General features: G+C 35.9%; 1 long non-coding RNA gene across 1 annotated transcript; it reads left to right on the top strand.

The window, feature by feature from the left end:
* The first annotated feature begins 2,659 nt into the window (after positions 1-2,659).
* Positions 2,660-5,510, top strand: LOC131546086 (uncharacterized). The gene is made up of 5 exons (XR_009272600.1): positions 2,660-2,899; positions 3,503-3,575; positions 4,037-4,197; positions 4,878-4,990; positions 5,108-5,510. It is a non-coding gene; the product is annotated as an uncharacterized LOC131546086 (long non-coding RNA).
* Positions 5,511-19,089: the final 13,579 nt, after the last annotated feature.

Genomic DNA, 19,089 nt, shown 5'->3' with positions numbered 1-19,089 from the left:
CGAACAAAAATTTATTTTGCATTTAAAATAAGTATTTGGATGTGCGCAGACGTTCCCTTTCGCATGCGCAACGTTTCACTTTCTTGCTCCTCTAATACCAGCCCTGTGCGCTCTCAAGTGCAGACGGTTCGCGTGCTCAACACAAACCAGCGTTACAATATGCCATAATTACAGCCAATCAGAGATGAGGCTGCTAAATTCTGATTGGCTGGCTGGACAACCAATCACAAGACTCCCTGCATCACCGACGGCGGAAGAGGAAAAATACATGGTGGAAGAGATATTTGTTTAATGGCTTGAAAACTTCAATTTAAGTTTAAATGTCAACCACTCGACGACCACACGTAAGTAGCTTATTTTTAATAAAAATAAAATCGTACTATTACTGTACATAATAGTATGTCCCAGTGTTTCCTAAACCTCAAGTGGTAGTTCTAACGTTACTTCTAACTTCTTTCTGAACTGCAAGTTATGTAACTTAATTAACATTAGTCGAATATGAATGTGACCGAGCTGGGGTCTCAAATGTTATACGTTTTCAGAAATGAAGATGGACAGACTTTTCCCCTTTTAATTAGATAAGTGTGTAAAAACGGTACATCACTCGAATCAGAATAAAAAGAGCCATCAAACAAACGCAGAAATGCACTGTAATAACGTTAAAATAATAATCAATCTACTTCATATCCTTGGAATTATTTAAACAAAAAAAAATTCACAGCAGAGATGTTCTGTAAAACAACTATCGTACTAAAAAAATAAAGACTGCATTTTTTATTTAGGATGGATAGTATGCACATTGGGATGGGATGCAGGTTTATTCTGCCTCACTGCAATTTTTTTAAAATCTAATTATGCAAGTAATTATATAGTAGAAGTTGTGTGGGTCACACACCCAAGATTTTCACTTACAGTTATGTCTGCATATATTATGTTTGCATTGTTACCCACATGTCTTTCTTTTTCTTTTTCTTTTTGCAGTGAGGGGAACAAGCCTGCATCCAAATGTGCACACTATCCATCCTAAATAAAAAATGCAGTCTTTATTTTTTTAGTACGATAGTTGTTTTACAGAACATCTCTGCTGTGAATTTTTTTTTGTTTATTTTTTTTTGTTTATTTTGCATTTTTTAAATGCAAAATAAATTTTTGTTCGCTCAAAATATTTTCTTATCTGCGAGACGCACATTTCTCCTCAAAACTTAGTTCACGCGTGTGCGAAATGCCTTTTTGCACGCTCAAAATGTGATCTTGTGCGCGCAGAAATGTGACCGAAATCTAATCCCATAGAAATATGGATAGTTGCCTGCAGCGTCTAAAAGTTAGGCTTCAGGAGTGAGATTGGTTGGTTGAGGGAAAGGACATTAAGGTAAGCCAATCAGAGGCAGAGTAGGGCGGGTCCATTCCTTTGCCAACAGGGGAAAAAACGCTACAGGTGACGTGACACAGATGACACGCAGATACGTGCAAACACGTTTAACGTTAATCTTCATCTCGATAGTTAAGGTGCGTTCACACCAGACGCGAATGAAGCGTTAAGCGCGAGTGATTTACATGTTAAGTGAATGCAAAGACGCGAATAGACATCTTGCGGTTCGCGCGAATGAGGCGGCGCGAATTGAGCGTTTTGGGCGTTTGACGCGCTTAACGCGTGATTCGTGCGATTCGTGCGAGTTGAAAAATCTGAACTTTGGCGAAAATTCGCGCCGCGTTAACCAATCAGGAGCTTGCTCTAGTAGTGACGTGATTACGACGTAGCGAGGGAGGCAGAGATCTGAAACAACAATGGAGGACAAAATCATCGTTGCTGTATGTGAATACCCGAAGCTGTACGATACATCTTCGTACTTTTACAGAAACAGGAATAAAAAGGATCTTGCTTGGTGTGTTACTTTGTGCACAACATAGTAAATCATAATTTATAGCCTATTTGTTACATAAAAATATTATTTCTATGTTAAGACTAGAATAGCCCAGCAAACACGTTAATGTGGGGCCCACATGGGTTTCACATGGGCTACAGGGGTACAGAGTGGGCATGGGCTCAAAATGGGCATCTTATCTGGGGCCCACTTGGGTGGCCCAGCTAGGACCCACATGGGTGAACCCAGGTGGGCATCTTATCTGGGGCCCACTTGGGTGGCCCAGCTAGGACCCACATGGGTGAACCCAGGTGGGCATCTTATCTGGGGCCCACTTGGGTGGCCCAGCTAGGACCCACATGGGTGAACCTAGGTGGGTATCTTATCTGGGGCCCACTTGGGTGGCCCAGCTAGGACCCAGATGGGTGAACAGGTGGGCATCTTATCTGGGGCCCACTTGGGTGAACCCAGGTGGGCTCCCCATGTGGTTCCCAGTTGGGTAATTAATGGGAAATGTGTGCATGGGCTCAAAATGGGCTGCACATGGGACCATATTTGTTTTATCAAATATACAAGTGCAAAAATAATTAATCCCATGGGGTGATTACATGTATATATATGCACATATGTGTCTTTAAAATTATTTTTGTTGTTGTTTTGACACTTGGATTACTTTAATCAAAAAATAAGAATAAAAAAATCCCCTCCTTTTTTTTTATTACAGTCTATGATTCCAACACTCATTCTACCCAATTTTCCACTGACATTTAGCCAAAAAAAAAAAAAATGCTGCCACTTTAATTGTGCTGACAACTCGAGATCTCCCGAGTTCCATCGAGATCCCATTCCCCACGACATCAATCTACCGCGAGATGCAGCCCTGCCTCGATCTGCATGCAGTGTGGATCCCGCGAGATTTCATTCAGCAATTCCCATCCCCCACGCAGCACGTGCTGCATCGCGCCGACGCCATTACTGCTCTCTGACAGCTTTGCTGTAATTTTCGAGAGAAGACGTTTGCCGTCAGTGTAACCAAGGTAAGAATTACAATTTTAAAACTGAAAATGTAATTACCTTGTTTACAAACCATGATGTTAACCGAAACATAGTTTGGCTTTTGTCACGTTAGAATTTAGACTTCATACTCAGATCGCGCCATATTTTCCTCTTATTTCTGGCGCCAATGTCTAACGTTAAACGATAATGCTGTATAGATGTTCCCTACGCCCTCCAAAACAAACAAACAAACAAAAAAACACTAAAAAAGCTCAAACTGCAAAGTTTGGCAGCGGGCTGTGTGCTCACGATACAGGAAGATTACGACGACGATGTGAAATGGCTTATAGCAGAGAAGCTAACATTAGTGTAAATAAGGTACGTTAGCCTGGGACAGATCTCCATTTGAACAGTAAACAAGGCTGTTGTACTTTTAACAATAAATAAAATACAATAATAGTACAACAATATTTAATATTTATCATGCAAACAGGAGTTTCTGCCTTAGATAAATCTAAATATAAATCTGCAACAGTTTGCATTCGGGTGTTGTTATAAATCATACAAATTGTTATGACTATACAAATGTTTTTGCCTAAATTAGAATTTAAATTTTTTTAAAGTAATAAGCATTTTTCTTACAGAAAGTAAAGGACGGTCTTGGATGTTGATGCAGTGGAGCAGAAATTGGCAGACCCCACCTTCCAGAAACAAGTGGTATGTTCTAACTCTAACATAACCATTTAGCAGGTTCACAGTTACAGTACTGTGCAGAAGTCTTAGGCCACCATTTTGTTTCTTTCATTTTTTTTTAATACTGCCTATAAATTAACTGTATTTTCTTGTTGTATTCTAATAAAAAAAACTCTGAGATAATCATTATACCATTTCCAAAACAACAAATGTAATGGTGGCCTAACACATTTTCACAGTACTGTAGCTGTTTTGCTATAGAGAATATTTTTGTAGCACAGGCAACACAATTGTAGTACAAGTATAACACATCTGTTACAGAGGTAACTGCATAGGAATTATGGAAGTGTTCCATAGGAATTGAGAGTAATAGACTTGTATGGACTTGATACACACAGTAGATCTGGGGGAAAATGTAATTGCAATTATTCGGGGTTAATTTTTTGTGTTGTCTCCCCAATAATAATAATCTTGTTTTCCATTAGGTTACTGTGGTGGCAGAAATTGGAGGCAGTACTGTGGATGAAGCCACGAGAAGAATGAGGGCCTTCCTTTTGGACCACCCCTTATCAAGAGAGTTAAATTTTGTTAAAATGTTATGGAAAGTGAGAGTTTTGGGGGCTCAAACTGCTTGAGGTTGTATAAGGTATGTTTACTTGCTGTTGGATTATTAACTTTCATGTGCAAACAGAGGTTATTTGGTAGAGTTGAGTTTGTTCTTCATAAATCAGTGGAATCAAATCAGTTTGATTGAATGCAAATAATTGTCCATATTTGGACAAGCAATACCCCAAAATTATGAGAATATGAACCAGGTGTACTGCTTATTTTAGTGATAAGTAACTGTTCATTTGTGGTGAAGCGATCACAAAAAGAGTTTATAATAAATAACATTCAAACTTTATTAAAGACAAGTACACTAATACAAGTGAAGTGATAATAAAATAAGAACAAACGAAGACATCAGATGCAAAAACCGTCTGAAATTTTCAGGCTCTTATGTTTATGTTCAGTTATTTCACTGTAATGGCAATGAATTGAATGATGACCTATATTTGCCTGATAAAAATTATTATTTTTTAAAGAAAATTTCAGATTTTGACATTTGTGATTTAAATGAGACAAATACATTTTTTTGTGTGAACTATGCCTTTAAATGTTGCCCTGTGCCCTTGTTTACACAAATCCATTTATGATAGAATATTATATCCGATACCATTATCGTACGTCCTGAAAAAATGTAAAAATGGAGATGACTGCTTATTTATTGCAAGGGCTTAAATATGGAATTTAATCTAACTTTAATGCTTTTGATGTGCTTTACAGGAAGCTTGAAAAAAATTATCTTAACCAAATTACCAGAAAAGTCAGCGTCAAAGTGGCTCATCGGTGACGGGAGGAAACCGTTCTGCGAAGTCTCGTAGTAGAGAGCAAGATAGGTAAGTCTTAAGATATTTGTGATTATTAAATGGAAATACAATCTTTAAAAAGACAAGAATCGTCTGTTTTAACTGAAAAAGTGGCACAGTGGTTCATTAATTGTTGTCTTTTCAAAGGGCCATTGGGAGAGCGAGGACAGAGGAGTGAGGAGGTGCACGGTTGGTTTGTTTGTTTGTTTGTGAAATAATGTATTTTAGAGTTTTCAGATATGTGTATACAAACGATACAAGTTATTCCAAATAATGTTTGGCAGGAGCTTCACTTTAACTTTTTTTAAGATGCTTATGTTTTATAAAGTTGTAAATACACAAGTTATAATGGTCATGTTCAAATTATTCCAACGAAACCTTGTTTAAAGCATGCAGAATACAAGTTATGATGATTTTTTTTTTACAAGAAATAAAGTTTTTCAGGAGCTTAAAGTTAACTCTTTTTTTTATACTTGTTTTATAAAGTTGTAAATGTACAAGTTATAATAGTAATGTTTAAATTATTCCAAATAAACTTTGCTTAAAATCATGAACTACTGGTTTCTGTTTATTGAATACCTTTAGCATTTTAGTGGATTTAATGTAATGTTTGTATTTAGGGGTGTACTGTAAAATAAGGTAACCCAAACAGACAAATGTTAGCCCATGTGTATACTTGTTGTGGCCCATAAGAGACCTACATAAGACCTAGCTGGGTCCCATCACTAACCCATGTAGGCAGACTCATATAGGCACCAAATGCGAGCTACCTGGTTAACCCGTATGGGCCCTATGTGGAGCCCATCATCAGCCCATCTGGGCTAACCCATGTTGGGCCACCATGGAAACTGAGGACAAAATTAGCTGGGTCCCAGTTGGGTAGCCCAGATGGGCCCCAGATATCGGCCCAGTTGCAACCCCTATGGGCCCCACATGGATGTGTTGGCTGGGAGGTTACTTGGCAAACATTTGTACATTCATTCTTATTATATCCTATTGCAAATACACTCACAATAGTATAAAAAAATAGTTATTTGTGATTGTACCAGTGTAGTGTAATGAGACTGAAGCCGCCTGGCAGAAACCCCTCCTTGACGCGAATTCGCGTCTGTTGTGACTTGAATTTCACGCGCGAATGAAGCGAGTAAACTCAAAATGTTCAAGCGTCCAACTACGCGCGAATAGCGCGATTTATTCGCGTAAGTCGCGTCTGGTGTGAACGCACAGTTAGACTTGGATAATTATTCATTGTCATAAGGTATTAAACCTTGCTCTTTTGAAGCATTAATAAGTAGGTTTCCCCTTGTTATACGTACGCATTCTTTCCTATCAACCCTCAGCACAAAATGCCGTTAAATATTTATAATCACTGATTTTGAAAATCTAAGTTAACTCTAAACGCTGTGAAATTAACACTTTTTAGCCAATGTTGACAGGCATTAGCCTATTAATCGCCTGATGAAAACTTATTATCCATTTGTGAGTGATTTAATTGCAGTTTGGTAAACTATGAGTAATATAGGCGTTACCTCAAAAAACAATTCTGCGATGACACTCGACGAAATATGCCGTCGACATGATTTAAAAGCGTGTGGAGCTATCTTAAAACACTATTGTTGCATTTAATCTGACAATGACTATGGAAAATATATGGTTAATGTGTGTTTTTCAAGTTATCTCCAGGTAATAAATAAACTATATGAAAAATGCACTACTGATTGACATATCATTTAGTATAGAAACTATAAAATATATTTCCTGAATTATTCTGTGATAAAAATGGGGAAAAGGTGTTCGTAGTAGCCTTTATAAACCAATCATAAAAGTGTTATTAGGAAAACATTGAACAAAAATATTGTAGCCTCTTGCTGCAGCTAACCTTGCTTCCACAGGCTACACACAGCAATAAAGAACAGCTGTGCATGATCTCTTCACGCCATTCTAGTAAAATAATAATAATTCAAATTATTCAAAATGTTTTTGAACCAAATCCCCTACCCAGTGAGGAACACCACATTATTGGTGCTTTTTGTCATTTTTGTAGCCTGGCAGCCTGTGATTGCCATTCACTTTCACTGTATGGAAAAGAGCAGCAAATTACAGCCTGGAGACCTTGATTACTTTGGTTCAGCTGTGTTTAATTAGGGCTGGACCTAAACTCTGCAGGACGGTGACCCCTCTGTCTTAAAGCATCTATGTTCTTGTGTGTGTGAAAAGAGTGAGTTCATAGCGGGGGTGGACGGGGAGGATGTAAAGTGAATTGTATTATCAGATTGGGCAGATGGTGGGAAGTGGAGCCATCAGCAGAAGCAGGACAGCTGTGCTTGAGCCTGTACGTGTTAACTCAACAACGTCAGCAGAATTTCAGCCTTCAGCACAGAAAGTTGAAGGGAATCCAATGTAAGCTGTGTAATTCCAAGCATTAAGTGTCACAGAAAGGGCAAGTGCACAGTGTTGGGCCAAACTACTCTGAGCAGCCAAGAAAATCAGAGTATCCTAATAGTTTGTGTTTTAGTGCAGCAGTTGGAATATTAGTTGTGTATTTGTTGGTTTCTTCATGGTAAGACTGTTTGCAAATACACTATTCAGTGATTATAAAGCCATTTGAAACACTGAGAGAATGGCATTTTCCTTTTTTTAGTTCTTTTTCAAGGGTCAGTGAAAGTAGATTTTCTATTAAATGTATATGAGATGTGATGTTTTTGTAACCCTTAACAAAATTTGGGACATGTTTGGATATTGATTTGTGCGTTTCTTTTCTTTTCTTTTCTTTTTTTTAAGGATTAAATAACATTCCATGAGAAAGAATTAAATAAATATTAAATTTTTGAATTTAAAAATAAAAAGTTAATGAAATGGTTAAGAGGGTTACGAGAAGGGGCTAACTAGTTTGGAACCAAATATTGATTTGTAGTTATAATAAACTTTTCTACATTGTTTTTTTTTAAAGAAATAACATGGGTAACAAACTGTAGTCAATACTACAATTTGTGTAAACATGATCAGATTTCAAATAAATGAGCTGTCTGTTGTAACTTTCCATAAAAACATTACACTATAATGTTACATTACACTATTACAACACTGATAATAATAAGAAATGTTTCTTGAGCAGCAAATCAGCATATTGGAATGATTTCTGAAGGATCATGTGACACTGAAGACTGGAGTAATGATGCTGAAAATTCAGCTTTGATCACAGGAATAAATTATATTATAAAATATATTAAAATAGAAATCAGTTTTTTTAAACTGTAATAATATTTCTATTGAGGCCATCCAAGCACCTGTGCACGGAGAATCTGATATCTCTGACTGAAACAGAGCGTCTTTACTGGGTGGAGTGCAGAGTCTTTATCGCAGTCTCTGATATCTTTACTCTCTGAAAAGGAAGATAAAGAGAGTATTTAGGGATCTCTAATCTTCAAAGAGCCCCAGATTGAAGGCCTCACGAAAGAGAGATTTTTTGTTTATTCACTGAATACTTCAGATGAGGACAAACCCACACATATTTACTGTTTCTGCATGAGTTCTGAATGTACAGAAAGCGTTCATACTTGCACAGTGTTTATGGTCTGTGGTGGTAGATTTACTTTAGTTGTTTCTTTGTGAAAAAGAAGTTTACACTTTAGCATACTTGTTAGAGAAACAAAATATTTTAAAAGAATATACTTAAGTGGAAACTGAGTGTATGTATGTTTTGGACGCATAGTTGCATAGTATTTGCCATTAAATTAAAATGTATTAAATTTATATTAAATACTAAGCCCATTTACGCCATTGAATTAAAAAAAAAAGGTAATTGTGACTTTTTATCTCACTATTCTGATTTTATGTCTCACAATTGTAAGTTTATATCTCACAGTTCTGACTGTAAAACTCTCAGTTGTGAGAAAAAAGTCAGAAGTGCATGTTTATGTCATGCATTTCTGAGAAAAAGTAACAATTACATTCTTTTTTATTATTCAGTGGTGGAAATGGGCTTCCATTAAATACAGTTATTGAAACTCAAAAATCTGATGGAGCTAGTTGCCTTAAAATTTTAAGTTGGCTCAACTTTTTTTTTTTTTTTACAGTGTACTTATTTAAAGCATGAAAAAAGATTATTACATAATGGGATGGTTCATTTAACACATGATGAATTGAAAACAGGAGATTACACTTTAGTACACCATATAGGGTAAGTTGTCACAGCTTTCAATGGTCAATTGTCCACTATATTTCTAAATGAGAAAGTCTTGTTGCGGCACTCTGGCAGATGCAGGGCTTTTTGACCTTTACCCATAGGTGGGCCCTGTTTTGGGTCAGTGACCCCTTGACAAAGTTGTGTGTGTGTGGCTGCACTGCTGACTGGAGTCCATGTGGAGCTGAATCACTTGTGCAGAAATGACAGAAAGGCCAAACAGAGCGCTCAACCTGTCAATCAATCTGACATCCTGTGTTGTTTGTTATTTCCTGTTTCTTCAGAATAATGGTGAGTGAAAAACAAAAAGAGTGGAAAAAGAACCAACAGAAATCTGACAAAGAAATCAACAAAAGATTGTAAGAAAACACTGTGACAATTTAAACTATATCAAATAGTAAAAGTCACTTCTGGCTAAAATGCGAGTCCAAAATCCATAATATCACTTCCTCACATCAAAATCCTCCAAATATTTGTTAAGAACTGTTTTCACATTTCACAGTGCTTGATCTGGGCATATTTCTCTCCTGATTCAGACGAGATGACTTTTTCACTATATAGAGAGACCAATATTATCCATTGAGGACGTGTATTTTTTAGCCAAAAGCAATGGTTTAACATGTCTTGAAATGATGGATTTGTTTCTAACAAACATGCAGCTTTTTGTTTAACTGTTGGAGTGGTGTGGATTATTGTGATGTTTTTTACCAGCTGTTTGGACTCTCATTCTGACGGCACCCATTCACTGCAGAGGATCCATTGGTGAGCAAGTGATGTATTGCTAAATTTCACAGAATCTGTTCCTGTGAAAAGAAGAAGAAAAAAAAAAAACCTCATCTACATCTTGGATGACCTGAGGGAGAGTTATTTTTTAGCAAGGAGCAACTTGTCTAGAAAATGTCTTTTGCAATGGTCCCTTTAATTTTAAGTCTCATTAAACACACCTTTTTCCCTACATTTTAATTACAATACTTAGGGGAAAAGGAGTGATAGATTGCTCTAGACGTGTCTTCTCCCATAATACACCTGTTCCCCTGAGGCTGTGCTCTGCCCCGCTCACACAGGATCGGATTTCCTCTGCAGACCGGTCGTGATATACTTGCATACATTAGGTGGGGCTATATGATCTTGACTTGTCAGCTTGTTATACAGCATTAGCCCTTTGGCTAAACTTATTTTTCCTGTCTGAACAGACAAAACGATACCTGGGAGAGAAAAACACACTATATCACTTTACAGTTAGAAACGTCTGGCTTGAGGCTCGTTCTACATTTAGAATTTCTGAATCTTAAATAGATTAATAATGTAGGTCATGACTATGATGACGTGGCAATGAGCTTTTTGTTTTTTGAAAGGTCCCACAGAATGAATCAATACATTCTCTCATGATTCCTAAAATTATTCTGTGAATGATGGCAGTCAAGACAATGAATTCTTTAAAATAAAAAAATAAAAAAAAAGATTAAAATAAATAATGACCGAATTTTTAATCCTTTTACTGCTATAGAGTACTTTGCATTGTACAAAATATTGACACACTTAATTATTAATAATTGTAGTCCCCTTAAGATTGAAGATCAGACCAAACGACGGCAGCTTTGATCGGTTACTTGAATCTGGGCCTCATGTTTTGTGGAATGAAGGGAGAAATGACTCAGTCCACTGATGTCTGCCTCAATCTCTCTAATCATATCACTGAACCTTGAAGCTTATGTCTTTGTATCCTCCGTAATTGAATTGGGCTTAGATTAAATTGCATGACAGCACTCCTATTGTTTAGCTTCAAAATAGGACACAATCCTTCCTCGGTAAGACTGTAGGGCTGAACCGACTGTCAATGAAAAGCATAAATCAGTTCAGATATGTTCTCTCTTCCTTTCTTCTCATTCTGCTCAAAAATAAAGAAAATGTGGTTTGGAAAGAACATAGCTGATTTAAGTTTTTTTTTTTTTTTGCAGGTTATATGGAGGTAAATTTAAGTCTTCTTAAAGGCCTTTTTAGAACTAAATAAAATCCACATAAATGGATGGAATAAACTAAAGTAAGGAATAAATTGAATGGAACATATTATGTCAATATGCTCTCAAATGTAATTGTCTTGTATTAGTAACACTTCAGTGTTTAAAAATACATCTTCTTACTGATCTCCATTACTTTTTAATTTATTTTACAGCAGAAAAAAAAAAACCCACAATGTAAGGCTGGAATAGCTCTTTGAAACCACTAGAATATAGAAATAGCTTTTACTGCAGCTTCTGATCAGTTTATGTCTTGTTTTTCAATGTAATTGTCTAAATATTCTTAAATCAAGATATATTTATGTGTGAAGCAAAATGACACAAGTCTTGTTTTTTTTGTGAAATTGATCTAAATGTTTGTTAAAAAAAAAAAAAAAAAAAGAAATATCTGCCAGTGGACACAACTTAAATCAAAAACAAGAGAACATAAATTTTCACACCCTATTGACATATTTTTCATGTTTAAATCAAGCTCACTTAATTCTGCAACATTTCTTAGAAAGCAAAATCTTCATTTTCCACCTCAAGTAAATGTATCTCGGTTTAAAGATATTTAGATAGGCTATTTGTGTTGGAAAACAAGACAAAAATACCGAGGAAGATATCAATGCATGTAACATTTTAATACCATTATCAATTTAAAACCTTCTGCTCTTATTTTAGACCTTTTTAAGGTCTTACAGTTTTTCTCAAATTGCAATTTGGCACATTTTTCGAAACAGTCTTAATCTCTAAACTGTAAGTGCAATTGTCAAAACAGTTTGCTGAAACATCAGAACCCTATTGCATGTCTGTAAAATGTAGTAACTCACCCAAAACATTTAATTCATGCTTCAAAACCCAGTTATTGTGTCAGTGGCTTGGCCAATGCCACCAAAATAAAAAGCGTTTTTGTTATTGTGTGAGCGGTGATCTTTTTTCATCACGGAAAAATTTGTTATATGCAAATTTCATATAATTTCTTTTTGTGCTATATGTACATTTAATTTTGTTATATGCAATTTCATTTAATATTTGTTATATGCATTTTTTTCTATTTTTTGGTTGACAGACTGTTTTTATACTATACAAGAAGAATGTCAGTTTTGTCTGTGTATCACTGAGCATTTCAGATACATATTCCAACAGTAGGTAAAAATTTATTTGGAAAAGTCAACACTGTCGTACACAAAAAAAGAAACTAACATTTTAATTTATACAGTACATTTATTTTGTAGAAATGTGTTACATATAAACTGAAATTTCACCTTTGCTTATTCATTTTTACACACTATGTTGTCTTCTCCTTACACCAACACACATTCTTACATATATTTCTATTGCTCTTCCACAACAAGCAACTGTGAATGTTCACAGTTTAAATGTAACACAAATGTACTGTACAAATATAAATGTATTTATACAACACTGCTGCAGCTGTTTAGGGTTGTGACATTCGTCCTCGTTAACAAATGGTAGGGATTGTGCTGGGCAAACTCTATATGCTTCCAAAAACTATTTTGATTTGCAAGATTGTGATCCCCATTTCATTACAATGGCAAGTAGGGTTGCAAATGGGCTGCATTTTCCAGTGAATTTCTGTACAGTTTCCAAAGGTTTTTGAAAATGTCCACATTTTTTCCCAAAAGTGTGCATTCCATGTCTGATATTTATGGAATTTACACGCTTGTCTGGTAGATTTTAATTGAATGGATAATTTTGAATGTGATGGATCACAAAATGAAAGAACGTTTAGAAGTTGTGAAGAGTTTGACAATTTCACTGAGAATCAACTCATCAGTTTTGATCAACAAGTCGTGTGCATTTAGTTATTGTGCAAATTTTAGACAATTACACTTATTTAATCTTACTCATTTGCACACGTGCCAATACACACACAATTTGCTGAAATCAACAAGAAATTCAAATCTGATATGAACAAGAAATTAATTGTTCAGACATCTGAACTTATTGTTTTGAGAAAAAACAACAACAACAACTCTCATTTGAGAACAGCCAAAGCAATTGAGAAAAACTGTAATTTGTGGAAGTTTTTTTTTTTAAGACATCCAGAAACCCTGTTGATAGAGATTCACGTTTCAATCACCACAAAAGTTTTGATTTCCATTCAGATTTCCATCATACAAATTTTCTTTTGGTGCCAAATAAAACTGAAGTAGGCCTATCGTTTCCACCTGTGGAGATAAAGACGATGAAGATGATTTGTGCTATATGAGTATCTGAAGGTAGGCTACATCGACAAAATCATTTTATTATAGTTTCACACATCGCAAATACACAGGCCATTGTGACCTGAGACGCTGGGATAGGATAGGCTCCAACCCCACCATGACCCTGCAGAGGATAAGTGGTACGGAAAGTGGATGGATGGATATTGAAAATACAACACAAAACTATTTACCTTATTTTGCAACACGGAAATATATTTATACAACTATTGGTAAATAACTAGAATAATATAACAAAGTGCAGTAAATGGTAAAACTATTTGTAAATAGTCCCAACTACAAACCAGTGTGTTTATGATTATGATAATAAAGTAAAATATGATAATACCAGTTTGGAATATCCAGCAGCATGAAGGGCTGTACTATACAGCCAAATAAATAGAAGAAAATGACAACGGAAACCCGGAAACCCCACAAGCTACAAATAGCTGCGCCCACTTTTACGTCAAAAATAAGTAGGATAGTCTGACAATTAGTTCATTGTTAAGGGATGTTCAACAGACAGTGTACTGAAACTTATTTACAGAAATATCTTTTGAAAGGTTAATTTGCCCGAGAGCTTTTAAAACAAACTTGTAGTGTAAAAGGTCTCTTCCTCATGGCACTTGAGGTTCAGCTTGACTAGTTTTCTCTGATGCATGTTAAGGTAACTTCAACTTACAATATGTCTGCACTTTCTTTTAAGTCTGTTTGTTCAGTCCAGAGCATAGAAGCAAATGATTCATAGCCGCATCCGAGTGCATATCCAAGAGAAGCCAAAAACTACTGCATGGACTTTCCTGCTCAAGTCTTACACATCGGCCAAAATTTAAAGACAGAGAAACTCCGACAGATGTGCGAGAGAAACACACAGAGACTCTTTCAACGAGCCTGGCAAAAGAACCAATTCAGGAAGTGGGTTTGGGATATAAACTCAATGCGTGTTTATCTGCTGTTTTTCTGGTATGAATCAACATGGCAGTGATTCACCGTGGACGATAGCTTTCCCAACAGCATAAAGCCAAGACAGGTTACTGCTCCATAGAACGGAAGTCATGACTCATGATGACTGATGAAAGCATAAACAAAGCAGGCCTAAATGAATTAGCCGAGGCAGATAGATAGATAGATAGATAGATAGATAGATAGATAGATAGATAGATAGATAGATAGATAGATAGATAGATAGATAGATAGATAGATAGATAGATAGATAGATAGGCACTCAGACAGACAGACAGACAGACAGATAGATAGATAGACAGACAGACAGACAGACAGACAGACAGACAGACAGACAGACAGACAGACAGACAGACAGACAGACAGACAGACAGACAGACAGACAGACAGACAGATAGATAGATAGATAGATAGGCACTCAGACAGACAGACAGACAGACAGATAGATAGACAGACAGACAGACAGACAGACAAACAGACAAACAGACAGACAGATATAGATAGATAGATAGATAGATAGATAGATAGATAGATAGATAGATAGATAGATAGATAGATAGATAGATAGATAGATAGATAGATAGATAGATAGATAGATAGGCACTCAGACAGACAGACAGATAGACAGACAGACAGAGACAGACAGACAGACAGACAGACAGACAGACAGACAGACAGACAGACAGACAGACAGACAGACAGACAGACAGACAGACAGATAGATAGATAGGCACTCAGACAGACAGACAGACAGACAGATAGATAGACAGACAGACAGACAGACAGACAGACAAACAGACAGACAGACAGACAGATATAGATAGATAGATAGATAGATAGATAGATAGATAGATAGATAGATAGATAGATAGATAGATAGATAGATAGATAGACAGACAGACAGACAGACAGACAGACAGATATAGATAGATAGACAGACAGACAGACAGATATAGATAGATAGATAGATAGATAGATAGATAGATAGATAGATAGATAGATAGACAGACAGACAGACAGACAGACAGACAGACAGACACTCAGACACACAGATATAGATAGATAGATAGATAGATAGATAGATAGATAGATAGATAGACAGACAGACAGACAGACAGACAGACAGACAGACAGACACTCAGACAGACAGACAGACAGACAGACAGACAGACAGATAGATAGACAGACAGACAGACAGACAGACAGACAGACAGACAGACAGACAGACAGACAGACAGACAGACAGACAGACAGATAGATAGATAGATAGATAGATAGATAGATAGATAGATAGATAGATAGATAGATAGATAGATAGGCACTCAGACAGACAGACAGATAGATAGACAGACAGACAGACAGACAGACAGACAGACAGACAGATATAGATAGATAGATAGATAGATAGATAGATAGATAGATAGATAGATAGATAGATAGATAGATAGATAGATAGATAGATTGATAGATAGATAGATAGATAGATAGATAGATAGATAGATAGATAGATAGATAGATAGATAGATAGATAGATAGATAGATAGATAGATAGATAGATAGATAGACACTCAGACAGACAGACAGACAGATATAGATAGATAGATAGATAGATAGATAGATAGATAGATAGATAGACAGACAGACAGACAGACAGACAGACAGACAGACAGATAGATAGATAGATAGATAGATAGATAGATAGATAGATAGATAGATAGATAGATAGGCACTCAGACAGACAGACAGACAGATAGATGACAGACAGACAGACAGACAGACAGACAGACAGATATAGATAGATAGATAGATAGATAGATAGATAGATAGATAGATAGATAGATAGATAGATAGATAGATAGATAGATAGACACTCAGACAGACAGACAGACAGATATAGATAGATAGATAGATAGATAGATAGACAGACAGACAGACAGACAGACAGACAGACAGACAGATATAGATAGACAGACAGACAGACAGACAGACAGATAGATAGATAGATAGATAGATAGATAGATAGATAGATAGATAGATAGATAGATAGATAGATAGATAGATAGATAGATAGATAGATAAAACAAAGAATCTGGCATTTTTATCTTGTACTGTTTGAGCCAGAGCAAAAATTTGAAAAGAAGACCATAAAATCTTTGGCTCCAGAATGACGGAAGAGCAGATATAGTGAAGCGAAGGCCCTGCTCCAGAAGCACAGCTGGTAATGCTATGCTGGTGGGAAAACTGCTGACGGTGCAGTGTGAGAAAGACAGGACCATAAAACACGTGTTTGACTCCAACTCTCTGCCCAAGCTCCGCAAAAGTGACCTGGTATCTCCACACCTCACCCTGGGCTTCTCGGAAGTGAGAACATGACTCAGAGAACGCCTGCGGTCTGTGTACCTGTGACGTGGACTGGCTGTGTGGTGTCAGCTGGTGACAGCCGTGCCTGCCGCTGCAGTGCCACCCTGCCAAGAGCACAGTGACCACGAGAGCAGGAAGTGGAGGGGAAGAAAAAGAAGCCAGTTCTTTATTCAGAGGAACCCTCAACTGTTGAAGGTAATGCTCTAGTGCCCTCTTGTGTTCACCTATCATAATAATCACTCAGAAAACTTTAGATCACTCAAGGGTGTTTGATTTAATATCTTGAAAAGTGTCACTTTATAATAGTCTGATTTAAATGTATTAAAGACACTTATATACTTAAATGAACAATGATATTTGACAAAATGAATATGTGTACTTAGTCTTGTTTACTAAGGCAAGCTTCCCTATTATTATTGTTCATAGGCTACTCTTCAAAGATACATTAGAATGCATGCAGAAATTTGATATTTTCTACAGATGTGACTGGATTGCAGATGTGAACTGCAAGTTTTAACTGTTCAATGTTGCATTTGAAATGAGGTCAGTACTGCAGTACTGCATGTCCTGATATAATAGCTCTTCTCTTCTCTTCTCTTCTCTTCTCTTCTCTTCTCTTCTCTTCTTCTCTTCTCTTCTCTTCTCTTCTCTTCTCTTCCTACTGTAAAAGCCATAACTATTAAATATTTGCAGTAGATAATACATTTTGAATATACTGTATTATTATATTAAATGAACAATATTTATATTAAGATATTGTGTGTGTGTGTGTGTGTGTGTGTGTGTGTGTGTGTGTGTGTGTGTGTGTACTATAAATAATAATAGTAAATTTCAATTTCATTTTCTGTTTATAATTAATAATAATATTTAAAATGTGGTGTCTGATGCTGCTTCTCCACATAAATTGAAGTCTCATTCATATAGAACAAACTATACAGAATGAGTTACATATCAAAAGAGTACAAATTCATAGGACTAATGTGATAGTGATGCCTCTTTTTCTTAAAGGAATAGCTCACCCTAAAGTGAAAATCTGTCAACAGTTACTTAATTAACCCGATTGGGCTTAAATAAGACTTAAAAATAAATCTGTTCATTAAGCGATCATTGATAAAACTGCTGTATTAAACACTTTTTTTGAATTTTTACAGTGTCTTTATAAACTGTTTTGGGGGAATGGACTTTATTCATGTTTTCATAATGTTAATCTTAAAAATCTTTATTTGTGTTTCAAAAATGAACTACGGTCTTATGGGTTTGGAATAACATTAGGGTGATTAGATGATGTGTGAACTATCCCTTTAACGACCTATGTGTCTGGAACAGTGAGTCCAAACTCTTACACTTTTCAATCCATTCAGCTTCATTCATATGGATGCACATCTGGAGACAGCAACTCAAGCTCATGCAATGATGTTTTGCATTTCACTGCATTCCAAAGATCAAGTTTCGTGAAAACGTGTGACCAATAAAAAAGTGGAGTTGATTATATACTTTTACATTTTGGATTTATTTTTATTTGTTCTATGTTGAATTGATGTTTTTAAATAAGGCGCTACAGAGCTTATATTATCATATAATATCATAAAACTCTAGGCTGACCGCCCACTGTACATTTTGTATATCAAATACACCTGATTCAAACAATAAGCTCAGTAGTAGAGAGTCCAAGACCTGATAAAAGTGTCCGATAAGGGAAAATCCCAAATGTGTATTGGTGGGCCCAGAACTTTTTTGTCAGCTGTACCCCTTAGATGCAAAATATTTACATCTCATTATATCTCCTTTTAGGTTTACAGGTATATTTCAATAACTTATTGACACATTTGCATGTTCACATTTCTCTGATGTTGGTTAATAATTACATGACATGCAAGTAAATAAACTATTTATTTTTTATGTTTTAATGTTACTTGAAACAAACTTTTTTTTTAGTTATGATAGTTTCTCAGTTCACATTACATTAACAATGATGTTTTAGAACCTCAAAATAATATTTTTTTGGCATCATGGTGAAATGCTGCAAACTTCTGCCCACAACAATGTTGTAAATTATCTGAATATGTCAATAACGTAAACCTAATGCACACTGCCTCCCAAATGAACATTAAACTTGGAAGACATGCAGAATTGAAGTTTGCTTCATTTACTGTAAACGAGCTGTTCACGTGAACGCAGCGGCATGCTTCACTTTGAAACATGCAGCACATCAGACTATACAGTTATTTAATTCAGTCACACCTTTTAAATTGATAATCACACTATGCTATTCACGATTGCCATGTGGTCTCATTTATTTATTTTTGTTTTACATTGGATATAATGAATTATAGTTCCTTCATGAACCGGAATACTGTTCTAAAAGGTGTTTTTTCAAGCTGGTGCACTGACTTCTAT

This window comes from Onychostoma macrolepis, chromosome 08, assembly GCF_012432095.1.
Source record: "Onychostoma macrolepis isolate SWU-2019 chromosome 08, ASM1243209v1, whole genome shotgun sequence".
Lineage (NCBI taxonomy): Eukaryota > Metazoa > Chordata > Actinopteri > Cypriniformes > Cyprinidae > Onychostoma > Onychostoma macrolepis.
Note: the sequence above shows the minus strand (reverse complement) of the source record. Positions and strands in the feature narration are given on the sequence as shown.